We start from the raw sequence: 17,491 nt of genomic DNA, 5'->3' as shown, positions 1-17,491 counted from the left end.
TTTTTAAACTGGGTCTTAACTTAGTCTATAGTAAGTCAGTAAAAATATGAGTTGGGCTCCTTGCCATGAAATAAGGATAGATTTATTCACTGTTTGCTGTCTACTGTGAAACTACATTTATAAGACATGAGCCACAAAATATATTTTGTCAAAAGGTATAATGTAGGTCTGGCCCAGTGGCTCACCTGCCATATTATATGCATCTATTTTGGAAATAAATCTGGAATCATGACTACTGTGAATGATGGAAATGGTCACAGTCTGTCTTATGGAAATAAATGTATATTTCTATTCTTGAAAGATACAGACACAAATATTTCTGGATGGAGTAAGTAATTTTTTGGTCTGGCTTTTCAATGTAAACTTTTGAATGAAAGGTTGATCCATAATCTCTTGTTTCTTAATAGAAGAAAATAGTCTAAAGAATATTATATGAAAAGAAATAATGGTTATAGTGAGGCCAAGTAATTGGTGGACAAAACAAAAGACCCTAACAGCAGAAACAGGAAAGATGAAATAAATAATAAAACCTACATACATTTTCAAAATTAAAATTTTGAACTTGAAGCATATCATTCTACATGTTATCCTAAAGATTCCAAGATAAACTTACAATTAAAATGATGTATTGTTTACTTATCTAATGTTGGATAGAGCTTAAGCCTAGACGTCTTTAACTCTGTGTTCTTTTGAAGTCCCTTAATCTATAGGTGTCAAGTCTGTGGGATTTGAAACAAAACCTAAAACCCACCTTGAGGTAGTAAAGTTATCAAATATGGAGAATATTGTATTTTATGATGTAAAAATGTTAGATGTGGTGTACACATTGATTTTTAAAAATCTCTTGCCAAATTACCAAGAACTTGAATTCAGTATCTCTAAATTTCTTTTAAAATGTTTACTTTTAATATCAGTGAAGATAAAATATTTAAAATAGCAACTTGTCTTTCACAGGATTTTGCGTTTTCCAGTTTTCTCATAAAAATAAACACCTGAGAGATCATGGAAATGGTCATACATAATAACAGTGCATTGTGTATTTTACTATAGAGAAGTAAAATATGTGACCACGATAGTAGAAAAGATGGAAGGGGCAGGGAAAGAAAAGGAAGTTTGTTGTTGTAAATGTTATTACTTGTAGTTGAAATAGTATAGTGTTATCTGGAGAGACTGGTGAGTTAAAGATATTTAATAAAACCAGGAGACATAATAGCAAGCCAATATCAGAGAAAATGGAATCATAAAAGTACTTAATGAAAAGGAAGGAAGGAAAAGAAACAAAAAAGAATGAAAAAAATCTGACAATTAGAAAACAAATAGCATAATAGATAAAAATCGTAACCCATATAACAAGTTAAATATAAATGCTGTAAGCTAGCATAGTCAATAGAAATTTCTGCAGTGATGTAAATGGTCTATATCTGTACTGTCCATTTGATAGACAGTCTTCAGATATTTTTACTGAGCACTTGAAATATGTTTAGTGTAATCAAAGAACTGAATTTTAAAATTTGCATTTCCTTAAATTTAAATTTAAGTAGATAGGTGTTGGCATCGGCTATCATATTGAACAACACAGTGCTGAATACTCCAAATAATAAAAATTGAAATATTGGGTTTAACATCCTCCCCCAAAAAATGTAAGGAGAAGAAGCAAGATTTACTATGTTTCTGTAGGTATTTGGCAAAATACAGGTATGTTAAAAGTTTCTTTGAGCTTCTTCAATCTTTGTTTTGTTGTTCTAGTTTTGTAAATACTTCAACCATTATCTCTTCAGATACCCTTTTTGAATACTACCTCTTTGTGAATTCATTGTGAGACTCAGATTTCACATGTTAAATTTCTTTTTAACCTCCATTTTTATAGTGGTGTAATGCATATAACATAAATCATACTATCTTAAATTTTAAGTGTACAGTTCAGTGGTATGAAGTAGATTCTCATTCATATTCATAAATCCCCATTCCTTTTTCCACTTGGTTCCCACAGCAACCATTTCATTTTTTGTTTCTGTGATTTTTGACTACTGTAAGTATCCCATATAAGTGGAATCATACAGTATTTGTTATTTGTGAATGGCTTATTTAATTTAGTAAAATGTCCTCAGGAGTTAGCTATGTTGAGTGTATATGACAGCTTTTTAGAGCTGAACAATACCAGGTTGTATGTATATACTTCTTTTACTTATCCATTTATCCCTAGTTATGGTTTGAATCTGGAATGTTCCCTAAAGGTTCATATGTTGAAGGCTTGATCTTCAAAGCAGCAGAACTTCTGACGTGGGGTTTTGGGGAAGTATTTCAATCATGAGATCTCTGATTTCATCAATGGATCAATCAATCCATTGATCGGTTTATAACTGGATGGACTATATGGAGGTATTGGCAGGTATAGGAAGTGGAGCCTAATGGAGTAAATAGGTCACTAAGGGCATGCCCCCAAGGGATACATCCTTAGTCCTTTCTCTCTCTTTTCTGTTTTCCTTTTCATGGCTGTCAAAGTGCTGGACAGCTTTCTTTCTCCATGTTCTTAGGTCATAATGTTCTGTCTCATCTCAGGCCCAAAGCATGGATTCAAGGAGACATGGACCAAAATAAATGAGCCAGAATAAAATAAATCTTTTCAAAGTTGTTTTTTGTTACAGTGACAAAAAGTTAACACAATAATTATAATATGTATTTACAGTAATACACACACACACACACACACACACCATGATTTATCCATTCATCTGTGATGGACTCTATGAAGTTTCTTCCATATTTGGGCTATTGTGAATAATGCTGCAATGAACATGAGAACACAAATCTGTCTTTGAGGTACTGATTTTATTTCCTTTGAGTATATGCCCTTAAAAAGCTATTGCTAGGTCATTTGTTAATTCTTTTTTTAATTTTTTGAGGAACTTCATGCTGTTTTCCATAATGACTATACCAACTAACATTTTCACTAACAATGCCTTAGGATTCCCTGTTCTTTATATCTTTTCCAACTATTGTTATCTATTTCCCATTTCATAATAGTCATCCTACCTGGTATGAGGTGATATCTCACTCTGGTTTTTATTTCCGCTTTTCTGATGATTAGTGATGTTGAGTTTTATCCATTTTTTTTTTTTTTTTTGCATATGGTGTAAGGTAAAGGTCAAATTTCATTCTTTTGCAAGAAGATAAATCATTTTTTTTTCAAAACCATTTATTGAAGAAACTCATCTTTCCCCTTTATGTATTCTTCCTCCTCTTGTAAAAATTTTGTTGACCATATATGCTTGGGATTATTTCTGGGCTTTCTGTTTTGTCTCTGTACTAGTACTGTACTGTTTTGATTACTGTATCTGAAATCAGGAAGTTCGATGCCTCTAACTTTGTTTCTTTTATTTCCCCTCAAGACTGCTTTGTCTGTTGTCTTTTGTGATTCCATACAAATTTTCAAATTTTTCATTTCTGTGAAAAATGTCATAGGAATTTTGAAAGGGATTGTATTGAATCTGTGTATCATTTTTGGTGGTAAAGATATTTTAACAATATTAATTCTCCCATTCCATAATCATGGGATATTTTTAAATTTATTTTTGTCTTCCTCAGTGTCTTATGGTTTTCAGTGTGCAGACTTTTTACCTCCTTGGTTATTACTAAGTATTTTATTATTTTTGCTGCTATAGTAAGTGGAACTCAATCTCACTTTTGGATTAAATGCTCTGGGTATAAAAAAAGACAACTGATTTGTGCATGTTGATCCTCTATATTGCTTATATAAGCACTGAATTTATTTGCTGGTTGTGTTCTCCATTTTGCAATACTATAATAAAACACTGGTGGCATGCTTTTAAAGAAAAGAGGTTTACGTAGCTCACTGTTTTGGAGGCTGAAAGTCCAAGAACAGGCAGCTCCATTGGTTCATTTTTTTTGGTGTTTTTTTTTTTTTTTTTTTTTTTTGCATAATGGTATAAGGTAAAGGCCAAATTTCATTCATTCCTCTTTAAGGCATATTGAATTTTGGTGGAAGCATTTAAAAGAGGGAGAGATCACATTGCTTAATAGAAAGCCAAATAGTGATTCACAGGTTAGGCTCACTCCCAACAATTTGCTCTCTTGAGGGCAGCAACCCCAGTGACCTCCCTCTAGGTTTGACTTCTTAAAGTTTTACCATCTCAACACTGCCATAATAGGTACCAAGCCTTCAATATATGAATTCTTGACTACAATCCGCATTCAAACCATAGTATTTCATTCTTGGTCCCCTGACCTCTTGTCCACCTTACAAGGCAAAGTGTATTCTTTTCATGGGTCAACGTTTTAACTTGTTCCAGTATTGCTCAAAAGTCAAAGTCCAAAGTCTCCTCTGAGACTCAAGGCAAACTCTTTTAGCTGTGAGCCTCTGTAAAAACAAAACAAAACAAAAAACACAATTTACTTGCCTACAGTGGTGGAATAGGTGCACGGTAAACCCTCCTAATCCAAAAGGAAGAAATAGGCAAATATAGAGGAATAATCAGACCAAAGGAGGAGTGAAATGCAGTGTGGCAGACATTAATTTTTAAAGCTCTAGGAAATCTGGAATCTTGTTAATGCTGAGCAGGCAAATGGCCCCAAAGGCCTTGGGTAGCCCCATTCATAGGGCTTTGCAGGTTCACATGGCTACCTTGATGTTTGGCATGTACATGGCTTTTCCAGATGTGTGATTCATGCTCCTGGTAGCTTTACCCTATTGGAGTCTCCACTGAGACACCACTCTACAACTCAACTGGTAATCACTTCATCAGTCATTCTCTGCATGGGTTCCAACCCTGTGACATCCTTCTGTCTGACTTTTCCAGGCTTTCCTGGAATCTTGGTGGCAGCCACCATGACCCCATACTCTTGCATTTGATATGCCTGTAGAATTAGCACCATGTATGCAACACAGAGGTTTGCTGCTGGCAAAAGCTGTGAACACATGTGAATGCCAGCAGCCATAGACCACTTCATGGTGTTTTGTAGAAACCTTGTCCCAATGTATGAGAATCAACATACTAAAGAGAGGCAGAAAGTACCAATAGACTGAAGAAAGAGGCAGACAGATCCAATATTATACAAAGTATATATTTTTCAGAACATATGGACAGAAGTATGCCTTGGGCAGCAGCAAGACAGGAAGATCCCTGCATTCCAAGTCAAGAGAAAAGGATTTATATTCTGAGTTAGACAAAAACATTCTTTTTCTTCTTTTCTGGCCAACCTCTGAATTTCCAAATCTTCCCATTCTGTTTCCTATTATTCCCCAATTTCACTGTTAGCCTAACTAAAAGTAGCCAATAATACTTATACCACAGCCTGAATGTCTTGCTGTTTTAAAGTTTTGTCTTCTAAATAAACTAGTTCATCTTCTTAATTTCAGCCTTCCACTAAGTCTTAGGTCCTGTACACAATTTCCACTAGAACCCTTATTTCCATCTAAGAGTAGTTATCTTGTCTCCTTGTCTTCTGAGACCTCACGAGAATCACCAGTGATGCCCATTTATAGCATTATAGGCCTTTTCTAAGCCTGCTCCTTTAATTTCTTGCAACCTATGTCTGTTAGCAATTCCAAAGCTATTTCCATATTTTTAGGTATTCGTGATAACAGCCTAATTTCTTGGTACTAATTTTCTGTCTTCATTTTGTTTCTAATAGCTGAATATTACAGGTTGAGTAACTTTATAAAGAAAAAAAGATTTATTTAGCCATATCTCTGGAGGTTCTGGGCTGAGGGGCTGCATCTGATGATGGTCTTCTGGCTGGCAGAGAAATGGCACAGGGTATCACATGGTAAGAGACAGTGAGTGTGAGAATATGTCTTTTCCCTCCTTTTTATAAAGCCACCAGTCTTTAATTATCAGGACTCCATCCTGATGACTTTAACTAATTTTAATCACTTCCCAGTGACCCTGCCTTCAAACATCACAGTTGGATTAAGTTTCCACCCTCTTAAAAATTTACAGTGGAGATTAAATGTCAACACACTAACTTTAGGGGGACATACTCAACTATACTGAGACCATAGCACTAGTACTATTTTTTTTGTTGTTGTTGTTTGTTTAGTTTTTTAGGATTTCTACATAACGGCCCATGTTACCTATAAATAGCAGTAATTTTACTTTTCCTTTCTTATTCAGATGGCTTTTATTTCTTTTCATGTATAATTTATTCTTACTAGTCTTTTCAGTACTGTGTAGAATAGGCATTTTTGCCTTGTACTGGGTCTTAGGGAAAAAACTTTCAAGTTTCTCCTTATTGATTATGATGCAAACTGTGGACTTTTCATAAATGCTCTTTATTTTGTTGATGTAATTTCATTCTGAACTCACTTTGTGGAGAGTTTTTTATCATGAATTGACTTTGAACTTTGTCAAATACTTTTTCGTCATTTATTGAGATGATCATGTACCTTTAATTTTTCATTTTGTTGATAAAGTGTATCATATTTATTTGCATATGTTAAGTCAACCGTGTATCCTGGAGATAAATCCTGCTTATTCACAGTGTATAAACATTTTGGTATGGTGTTAAGCTTGTTTTCTTAGCGTTTTGTTGAGGATTTTTTCATTTGCATTCATCAGAGATACTGACTTTTAGCCACCATCATCCCCCAGTGTCTTTAGCTGGCTTTTGTATTAGGTTATGAATCAGGGAGTATTGCCCCCTCTTTAGTGTTTTGAAAAATTTGAGAAGAATTAGTGTTAGTTCTTCTTTTTATGATTGGTAGAATTCACCTTTGAATTTATCAGGTCAAGAACATTTCATAAGAAGGTTCTTGATTACTGTTTAAGCCTACTTTTTATTTGTAGGTCTATTCAGATTTTCTATTTCTTAGTGATTTAACACAGATTTTGTATTTAAAGGGATTTTCCATGTCATCTGGAATATCCATTGTTAGGATATAACTGCTCATAGCATGCTCTTATTTCTTGAATTGGTAGTAATGTCTCATTTCTGATTTTAGTAATTTTAATTTTGTCATTTTTTTAGTTTGACTAATGATTGTTAATGTTGATAATCCTTTGTTTAGTTTCTCTATCTAAATCAAAAGTGGAGTATTTTGAAGTCTCCAACTATTATTATAGAATGATCTATTTCTCCCACCAAATCTGACAATGTTTGCCTCATATATTTTCATGATCTGTTATTAAGTGCATACATGTTTATATTTATAAATCTTCTTGAAGTATTGAAGATATATAAATATCTGGTCTTTGTCTTATAACCTCTTTTGATTAAAAATCTATTTTATTTGATAGTAATATAGCTCACTCTCCTTTATTTTGGTTACTATTTGCGTCGATTGGCTTTTTCCATCCTTCACTTTAAAAAAATTTTTTTTTAAGTTGTTGATAGACCTTTATTTATTTATACATGGTGCTGAGAATCAAACCCAGTGCCTCACACATGCTAGGCAAGTGGGCTACCACTGAGCCACAGCCACAGACCCTCCATCCTTCACTTTTAACACATTTGTGTCTTTTGATTTAAAAAGTTAGTCTCTTGACAGAATATTGTTAGAACATTTTTTTTTTTAAAAAAAAAAGCTGTTGCACCAATCTCTATCACTGATTGGAGAAATTCTTCATTTATATTTAAACAAATTACTAACAATGAAGGCTATCTATCATTTTTATGTTTGTTTCTATAAGACATATAACCCCCTCTCACACTTGTATTTCCTGCATTACTATTTTCTTTTGTGTTCAGTTATTTATTTTATTTATTTATTTTTTTGGTAGTACAATATTTAAATTTTTTGCTCATTCCCAATTATATATATTATCTATTTTCTTTCTGATTTCCATAGTGATTATATTTATTATCCTAATTCTTAGGTCTAAATTGAATTTACCACTTTTGCTTCAATAGTACACAAAATGTGAAATTCTGTCATCATCCCTTTCAGTTGTTGGTGTCACCAGATTGCATCTTAATGTATCTTGTGCCCAAGAACATAAACTAATAATTTTTTTTCTGTTTATACTAGGTTTTTACTAACAAATGTTTTTAAAGATCATTTAGTCTCTTAAATCATGTAATGTTAGAACTTTCGGTACTTTTTTTTTTTTGAAACAGCTATTGTATCCTCTGTTTTGTGCTTTTATATAGTTTTAAAAATTTCTGTTTCAAAGATTTGGATAATTTCTCATCTTAGCCTCAGGTTCACTCATTCTTTTGTCTGTTGTGCTGATAAGCCCACCAGAGGAATTTTTTCTGGTATTGTGATTTTTATATCTAACATTTCCATTCATTTCTTTTTTTATGATTTCTGCTTAAATTTTCTGTTTCTTTTCCACTATAATCTTTAACATTAACAATTCACTATTTTTAAATGTCTGAAAGAGATCTAATACCTCTGGTTGTGATTCTCTCTTTTTCTTAAAAATTTATTTATTTGTTCTAATTTGTTATACATGATAGCAGAATGCATTTCAATTCATAGTACACATTATAGACCACAATTTTTGATGTCTCTAGTTGTACACAAAGTAGAGTCACACCATTCTTGTCTTCATGCATATACTTAAGGTAATGATGTCCATCTCATTCCACTGTCTTTCCTACCCCCATGCCCCCCTCTGTTCTCCTCCTTCCCCTTTGCCCTTTCTAAAGTTCCTTAATTCCTCCCATGCTCCCCCCGCCCATCCCCATTATGGATCAGCAGCTACATACCAGAGAAAACATTAGCTTTTGTTTCTTCAGGATTGGCTTACTTCACTTAGCATGATATTCTCCAGCTCCATCCATTTACCTGTAAATGCCATGATTTTATTCTCTTTTATTGCTGAGTAATATTCCATTGTGTGTTTGTGTGTGTGTATGTGTGTGTGTATTTTATCCATTCATCTACTGAAGGGCATCTAGGTTGCTTCCACAGTTTAGCTATTGTGAATTGTGTTGCTATAAACATTGATGTGGCTGTGTCCCTGTAGTATGCTGTTTTTAAGACCTTTGGGTATAAACTGAGGAGTGGGATTACTGGGTTAAATGGTGGTTCCATTCCCAGTTTTCCAAGGAATCTCTATACTGCTTTCCATATGGTTGCACCAGTTGGCAGTCCCACCAGCAATGTATGAGTGTCCCTTTTTCGCCACGTCCTTGCCAACACTAATTGTTGTTTGTACTCTTAATAGCTGCCATTCTGACTAGGGTGAAATGAACCTTAGAGTAGTTTCTTTCAATTATTATCTTTTATTTTTATTTGTTATATATGACAGCAGAATGCATTACAATTCATGTTATACATATAGACCACAATTTTTCATATCTCTGATTGTACACAAATTAGAGTCACACCATTCATGTCATCATATGTGTACTTTCTTAAGAGTAGTTTTGATTCGTATTTCTCTAATTGCTAGAGATGTTGAACATTTTCATATGTTTTTTGGTTGATTATATATCATCTTCTGAGAAGTGTCTGTTCAATTCCTTGGTCCATTTGTTGATTAGGTTATTTGGTTTTTTTGGTATTAAGATTTTTGAGTTCTTTATATATCCTGGAGATTAGTGCTCTATCTGATGTGCATGTAGAAAAAATTTGCTCCCATTCTGTAGGCTCTCTATTCACTTCACTGATTGTTTCTCCTTCTCATTTACCTCTAAGAAATTTTTTGGATCCTCTAGGTATAGAATCATGTTGTAAGCAAATCGTGACAATTTGGCTTCTTTTCCTATCTATATCCCTTTAATTTCTTTCGTCTAATTGCTCTGGCTAGAGTTTCAAGAACTATGTTAAATAGAAGTGGTGAAAGAGGGCATCCCTGTCTTGTTCTAGTTTTTAGATGGAATGCTTTCAATTTTTCTTCATTTAGAGTTGTGTTGGCTTGGGTTTTAGCATAGATAACGTTTACAATGTTGAGATATGTTCCTCTTATCCCATGTTCCTGTTTTGAACATGAGGGGTGCTATATTTTGTCAAAAGCTTTTTCTGTGTCTATTGAGATGATCATATGATTTTTATCTTTAAGCGTCTATTGATGTGATGAATTACATTTATTGATTTCCGAATGTTGAACCAACCTTGCATCCCTGGGATGAACCCCACTTAATCGTGGGGCACTATCTTTTTTATATGTTTTTATATTCTATTTACCAGAATTTTACTGAGAATTTTTGCATCTGTGTTCATTAGAGATATTGGTCTGAAGTTTTCTTTCCTTGATGTGTCTTTGTTTGGTTTTGGAGTCAGGGTGATATTGGCCTCATAGCATGAGTTTGGAAGTGTTCCCTCTTTTTCTGTTTCATGAAATCATTTCAGGAGTGTTGGTATTAGTTCTTCTTTGTAGATCTTGTAGAACTTAGGTGTGTATCCATGTGGTCCTGCACTTTTCTTGGTTGGTAGGCTTCTGATGCCTTCTTCTATTTCATTGCTTGAAATTGTTCTGTTTGCTTGCATATATCATCCTGATTCAGATTGGGCACATCATATAACTCTAGAAATTTGTTGATGTCTTCTATATTTTCTATTTTATTGGAGTACAAAAATTCAAAATAATTTCTAATTATCTTCTGTATTTCTGCAGTGTCTGTCATTATATTTCCTTTTTATCATGGATATTAGTAATTTGAGTTTTCTCTCTCTCTTTGTTCGTTTGGCTAAGGGTTTATTAATTTTATTTATTTTTTCAAAGAAGCAACTTTTTGTTTGTCAATTTTTTGTTTTTTTTTTGTTTTAATTTAATTGATTTCAGCTCTAATTTTAATTATTTCCTGTCTTTTATGCTTTTGGTGTTGGTTTGTTCTTCTTTTCCTAGGGCTTTGATATATAATGTTAGGTCATTTATTTGTTGACTTTTTCTTCTTTTAAGGAATGAAACTCCATGCAATGAACTTTCCTCTTAGTATTGCCTTCATAGTGTCCCAGAGATTTCGATGTATTGTTTCAGTTTTCTCATTTACCTCTAAGAATTTTTAAATCTCCTCTTTGATGTCTTTTGCAACCCATTGTTCGTTCAATAGCATATTATTTAGCCTCCAGGTGTTGGAGTATCTTCTATGTTTTATTTTGTCATTGATTTCTAATTTCATTTCATTATGATCTAATACAATGCAGGAAAGTATCTCTCCTTTTTTTGTATTTGCTAAGCATTGTTTTGTGGTATAATATATGGAGCATTTTAGAGAAGAATCCATGTGAGGATGAGAAAAAGTATATTCACTCGTTGATGGATGATATATTCTGTATGTCTGTTATGTCTAAGTTATTGATTGTATTATTGAGTTCTATGGTTTCTTTGTTTAGCTTTTGTTTGGAAGATCTATCCAGTGGTGAAAGAGGTGTGTTAAAGTCACCCAGATTTATTGTATTGTGGTATATTTGACTTTTGAACTTAAGAATGAGTTTTTTTGATGAATATAGATGCTCCATTGTTTGGGGCATATATATTCATAATTCTTATGTCTTGTTGATGTTCGGTTCCCTTAAGCAATATGAAATGTCCTTCTTTATCCCTTTTGATTAACTTTGGCTTGAAGTCTACTTTATTTGATATGAGCATGGAAATCGCTGCTTGTTTCTGCAGTCCATGTGCATGGTATGTTTTTTTCTCCAACCTTTTACCTTCAGTCCATGGATGTCTTTTCCTGTGAGATGAGTCTCTTTAAGGCAAGCAGGTTGGAGTTTGGTATATATTGTTTTAGTACCTTCTTCTTTTTTAAAAAATCAAATCTGCCCGTCTTTGTCTTTTGATTGGTGAATTTAGGCCATTAATATTCAGTGTTATTATTTAGATATGACTTGTATTCCCAGAAATTTTTGTTTATTCTTGGTATTTAACTCAACTTGCCTTCTCCTTTGATTGGTTTTTCTTTTAGTGTAATACCTCTCTTTGCTGTTTTTCAGTGTTGTTTTTCATTTCCTCATGGAATATTTTGCTAAGGATGTTCTGAGTGCAGGCTTTCTAGTTGTAAATTATTTTAACTTTTATTTTTCATGGACAGTTTTTATTTCATCATCTAGTCTAAAGCTTAGTTTCACTGGATATAAGATTTTTTTTTATATCCATTTTCTTTTGGAGCTTGGTATATATTGTTTTAGTATCTTCTAGCTTTCAGAATCTGGGTTGAAAAATCTGCCTATGTCCTAATTGATTTCCCCCTATATGTAATCTGATTCCTATCTTTTGTGGCTTTTAAAATTCTCTCCTTATTATGTAGTACAATGTGCCTTGGTGTAGACATGTTGTGATTTTGTACATTTGGTGTCCTGTAAGCCTGTTTTTATATGATTTTTCCAGTTCATTCTTCATGTTTGGAAAATTTTTTTATTATTTAATTGGATATATTGTTCATTCCTTTGGTTTATAACTATGCCTTCCACTATTCTAATAATTCTTAAATTTGGTCTTTTTATGTTATCCCATAATTCTTGAGTGTTCTGCTCATGGTTTCTTACCATCTTCGTTGTGTGGTCAACATTGTTTTCAAGATTATAATTAATTTTGTCTTCTCTGTCTGAGGTCCTGTCTTCTAAGTGATCTAATCTGTTGATGGTGCTTTCTATTGAATTTTTAACTTGGTTTATTGTTTGTTTCTTTTCAAGTATTTCCAGTTGTTGTTTTTTTCAGAACTTCTATCTTTGAAGTAATCTTTTGCTTCTTATATTTGCTTATGTAGCTCTTTATTGAAATGATCTTTTGCTGCCTGTATTTGCTTTCTGAAATCATCCTGTAATTCACAGAACATTTAATTTTGTACATCTTGAAGTCATTTCTTCTGTTGTTGTATCTTGTTTTAATGTTGTATAATGTTGTGTCTTGGTTTGTTTGTGGCACTTTCTTCCCTTGTTTTTTCATGTTGTCCGTGTATCTTCCCTTTTAGCACTATGGATCTGAGGCATTACAGTTTTTACCCTATGGGCTTATAGTGTCCCCCTATAGGGTTGCAATACCTCTCTTTGAAGGGGGAGAACATTATTAACAGATCCCAATACAACAATACACAGCCTTAAACCAAATAGCTGCTATTAAGACGTTTCCGGTTTTGTTACAATATACAGAGATGGAAGATTCAGTTATTATCTACAGTATAAACAATGGGTTTGCAAAAGCATCTAGTTTCTTTTGGTGTACAAAGTCAGAACCTGGGGTGAGGTGTAGGATGAGATGTTAAGGGGGTAGGAGGTGAGGATATAGAATTATTAGGTCTTAGGAAGCGTGAAAGAGGAATCTAAAGAAGTTGATTAGGGACTGGGGTTGTGGCTCAGCATTAGAGTGCTTGCCTAGCATGTGTGAGGCCCTGGGTTCGATCCTCAGCACCACATAAAAATAAATAAATAAAATAAAGGTACTGTGTCCAACTACAACTGAAAAATAAATATTAAAAATGAGAAGTTGATTAGTAGCAGGAGAAGAGAAAGAAAGTGATTTAGGGGAGACAAGTAAATGGGAAGACAATAGATTACAAAAAACAAAAATTAAGAAAAACATAAGATGTAAAAGTAGGAGAGAAAAGAATATACAACACATCTGTAATATACTATTCAGACATCTTAGTCTTTATGAAAAGCACTTGATTTCTCAGATGTTGGGGTTGTGAAGGCAGGAGAAGAGGGAGAAGAGGAAAAAAAAATAAAAAATCTTTAAGGAAGATACAAGGATTGTTTTTGTTAGAAATCAGTCTTTCTTGCTTCCCATCCAATAGGTGGTGTTTTCTGTTGTTTGCTGGCATCTCCACCCTCAGAATGGTGAAGGTTATTAGGGTGGGAGGGTTCGTCTTGGGGGTAGAGCTCTTGGATGTGGGGTATAGCACTTGCCAGTCCCCAATGGGAGACTGCACCCCAAGGATGTCCTTTGGGGTCCACTTGTGTGATGTGGGTGCCTGGTCTTGTCTTCTAATCTCGCCTGTAGGCCCCACAATTCTTGGTCTCTAATTTAGTCTCTAAACTGTATCTCATTTACCCCCTCCCTTTCTACTTAGCAATCAAGAACCTCTCTCTCTGGAGTTCTTGTGGGCTACACACTGGGGGCTGTGCACCTGTCACAAAGAGCTGTTTTGTATTGGGCAATTCAGGACCAGGTTTTGTTAGCTATGGATCAGCTGCATAGCTGTAAGCACTGCGCTGGGTTAGCAGCTGCCAGGGGGCGGGAGAGTTGGGACTACAGGTACCTTGATATTGCTTCTACACCCCAGCCTGTTTTCCAAGCTGGGAGTTGCCTCATCTAAAGATGGCTACAAAGGTGTCTCAAGAAGCAAGTGACTGCTTTCAGCAATGGCGTGTTTGGTTGGGTTAGAGATGTAGCGTGTAGTGTTTTGGCTGGTGGCTGTCTCCAGACCCTGTGTGGTGTATCCCAGGTGAAGGCCTACTGCCATGTCAGGGACTATGGTAGTGGTTGCAGTGTCCCAAGATGGAGGCGACCTGGGGAGCCTCAGGTTGGTAGATGGGGGTCCACATGGGAGTGGTGGCCAGAGATAAGCAGCAGCAGGGTGTCCTGCGTGAGAGTGGTGGCCGGGATTCTTGTGTGTGTGGATGGTCAGGAGTCCTGAGTGGGTATTGATGCTGGTGGTCCTGCTCGGGTACAGAGAGGCTGGTGGTCCTACCTGGGTGAGTGGTTGGTAGTCCTGCGCTGACGCTGAGGCTAGGGAACTTGTGCTGCATGGTGGCTATGACTCCTGCCTGGGAGCAGCTGTCGGGGGTTTTATAATAACTTGTAGAGAAACAGTTTTTCCATTACTTAAATCCCAAGTCATGGAGTGACACAAAAAGCAGCCTCCTTCTAGCCTACCATCTTGGATCCACCACTGGGTGTGATTCTCTTGACTGTTGTCTTGATGATGGATTCGTTGTCTGTTTCTTCTAAGTATTGTTTGAATATTGGACATTCTATACAACAAACAGTAGACACTGAAGTAAATAAAATTTATGCCTAGAAATATTTGTACATATTTTTCCAGTTAATTAGCATGGGGTGGGGTTGAATATTAATTCTACATTTTGATCTCAGTTTGGGATTCATTGTCACTCTAAATATAATCATTGTACTTACAATCACAAGAATTCATAAATTCATAGCCTGTTGCCACTTTGGACCTAGTACTGAGAAGATTTTTTTTTTTTCCAAGTATTCTTGTTCTACCCTTAGATTTCAACAGGTTCTACATGCATGAAGCACAGAAGAATTCTCTTTTGGTGTTCCTCTTCAACAATAGATTACTATTGCTTTTTACTTGAATAAGTCTTATGATGGAAGCAAGGTGGTCTTCTGATTCTTCTGTTCCAACTTTTGTCTTAAAATGCCCTGTGTGCTGAGCCTAAAGGTGGTAGTTTTATTGTTCCTGTATTTCCCAAAGGCTAACAACTTGTGTCTCTTACTTTAGGGTGTAGGTGAACTTCCTGATCCCACCTTCATCTATCAAATCTGTCTTGTGTTGGTGGGGTGGGGCACAAGGCAATTTTCTGCCTCTCCCCTAGATATGAGTGTTGAAGCCTAGGTAAGAGTTGGCTTTTTGCCTTTCCACAGTGGTTGATAGCTTTTGCTGTTGAGAAGAATTACTGGAATGATTATTTTTATCCTTCCACCAGAGGCATCTAAGGGATGCCTTTCCCTAAAAGTGAATCCCCTGCCCCTGAAGCTTACCACATGCCAGGTAAACATTCTGTTATGAGCTACATCCCCAGTCCCTGGCTTCTTCTTCTTCTTTTTTTAATATATATATTTTTAGTTATGGATGGATACAATTATTTTATTTGTGTATATGTGTGTGTGTGTGTGTGTGTGTGTGTGTGTGTGTGTATATATATATATATATATTTTTTTTTCTTAATGTGGTGCTGAGTATCGACACAGTTCCTCATACATGCTAGGCAAGCGCTCTATCACAGAACTACAACTCCAGCCCCCTCGCTGCTTTTTAAAAGTTAATTTTCTCTTGCTTTTATTGATGGTTTTATTAGATGGGTTCATGAAATATCCTCATATTCATTTTTTAATCACCTGTAGTGGTGATGGTGGTAGGTATTTATTTTATGTACATGAGTATTTAAGTAACACTATTAAATTGACTTTTTTTTTTTAACAGTAACTTCTTAAATTGAATAACTTGGGCAGTACTTCAGATTGTTCGGAATCCTGTCTTTTTTTTTTTTTTTCTTTGATACCAGGGGTTGAACCCAAAGATTCTTAATCACTGAGCCACATCCCCAGCCCTTTTTTAAAATTTTGAGACAGTGTCTCGCTAAGTTGCTCGGAACCTCACTAAGTTGCTGAGGCTGGCTTTGAACTTGTAATCCTCCTGCCTTAGCCTCCTGAGCCACTGGGTGTACAGGTGTGCACCCGGCCTGGAGTCTTTATATTTTCTTTATGCCTTTATCACTATAGTTTGAAGTTTTAAATATGAACTATGTCCTTTAGATAAGGTATAACCATAGTATTTGTATTTTTTCCAAGTTTTTCATAATTAAATCTGACTTGAATTTAAATAAGGGAGATTGGGTCATTATTTTTTTCTTTCCAGTGGGGATTGAGGGTGTTTTATCAACCTTTGAATATTTAGAATGCAACTGATTCTAGGATTCTAGGAGTAGACTCTTACCAACAAATATTGTACACATTGATTCTTTATCTACAACATTAAGAAAGGCAGATTGTTCCAATTACAAATAATTTTGTATGTACTTCAAGCAGTAGATCGTCACTATAGCAATTTCTTTTAGCCATCTGTGACTAAATTTTATCTAAATAATTGATAGTAGAATCAGAATTGGTAAATAAACATCTATTAATATTTTTTGGACCAGGAAATATTTTTCTACAAAAATAGAAGTATCTCACACCTTCCTTCTTTACAGCCTTCTAACTAGACAAAGGTATTCAATTCTCTTTTTCTTTTTTTTTTTAATTTCTTTCTTTCTTTCTCTCTCTCTCTCTCTTTCTTTCTCTCTTTGTTTTTCTCTTTCTTTCTCTCTCTCTCTTTCTTTCTTTCTCTCTTTTCTTTCTTTCTCTCTCTCTCTCCTTCCTTCCTTCCTTCCTTCCTTCCTGTGAGCACAAAAGACCGTCACATCTCAGCCTACTGAGTAATTGGGATTACAGGTGTGTACCATTGTGCTCAGCTGGTTTTGGTAATTTGGAGTCAGAATTTGCTCAAGTATTTTCTTTGGTGATGTGTTTATTTGCCAAAGTAAATCCTAAATGATTTTTTATACTATAAATTCATTTTCTTTTCTGGAATTATTATTTGAAGTTATGTATTTTCTTGTTAGAGTAGACCTAAAAATACATTTTTACCTAATTTAACTTTTAGAAACACTTAGGAATTAAAAAGTAGTTTTGTGAAGTGACTTTGTCAGAGAATGACTTGATATACTCCAAGGTTCTGTTCTTAGGGTACAAGGTTTATAGCCAGGTATGGAACTGCACCACTGCAATCCTAGCAATGATGGAGGCCGAGGCAGGAAAACTGCAAGTTCAAGGCGAACCTTGACAACTTGGCAAGACCCTGTCTCAAAATAAAAAGGAGATGTAAGTCAGTGTTAGAGCACCTCTAGGTTTAA

At 34.8% G+C, this 17,491-nt stretch overlaps 1 protein-coding gene across 1 annotated transcript in view; it reads left to right on the top strand.

Moving 5' to 3' along the window:
- The window catches only part of Mnat1 (MNAT1 component of CDK activating kinase), a 224,039-nt gene that overhangs the window by 129,200 nt on the left and 77,348 nt on the right, over positions 1-17,491 (top strand). The gene's annotated exons all lie outside the window — the stretch shown is intronic.

Source organism: Marmota flaviventris, chromosome 2, assembly GCF_047511675.1.
Source record: "Marmota flaviventris isolate mMarFla1 chromosome 2, mMarFla1.hap1, whole genome shotgun sequence".
Taxonomy (NCBI): Eukaryota; Metazoa; Chordata; class Mammalia; order Rodentia; family Sciuridae; genus Marmota; species Marmota flaviventris.
The sequence above is the reverse complement of the archived record's forward strand: the minus strand, read 5'-3'. Positions and strand labels throughout refer to the sequence as shown.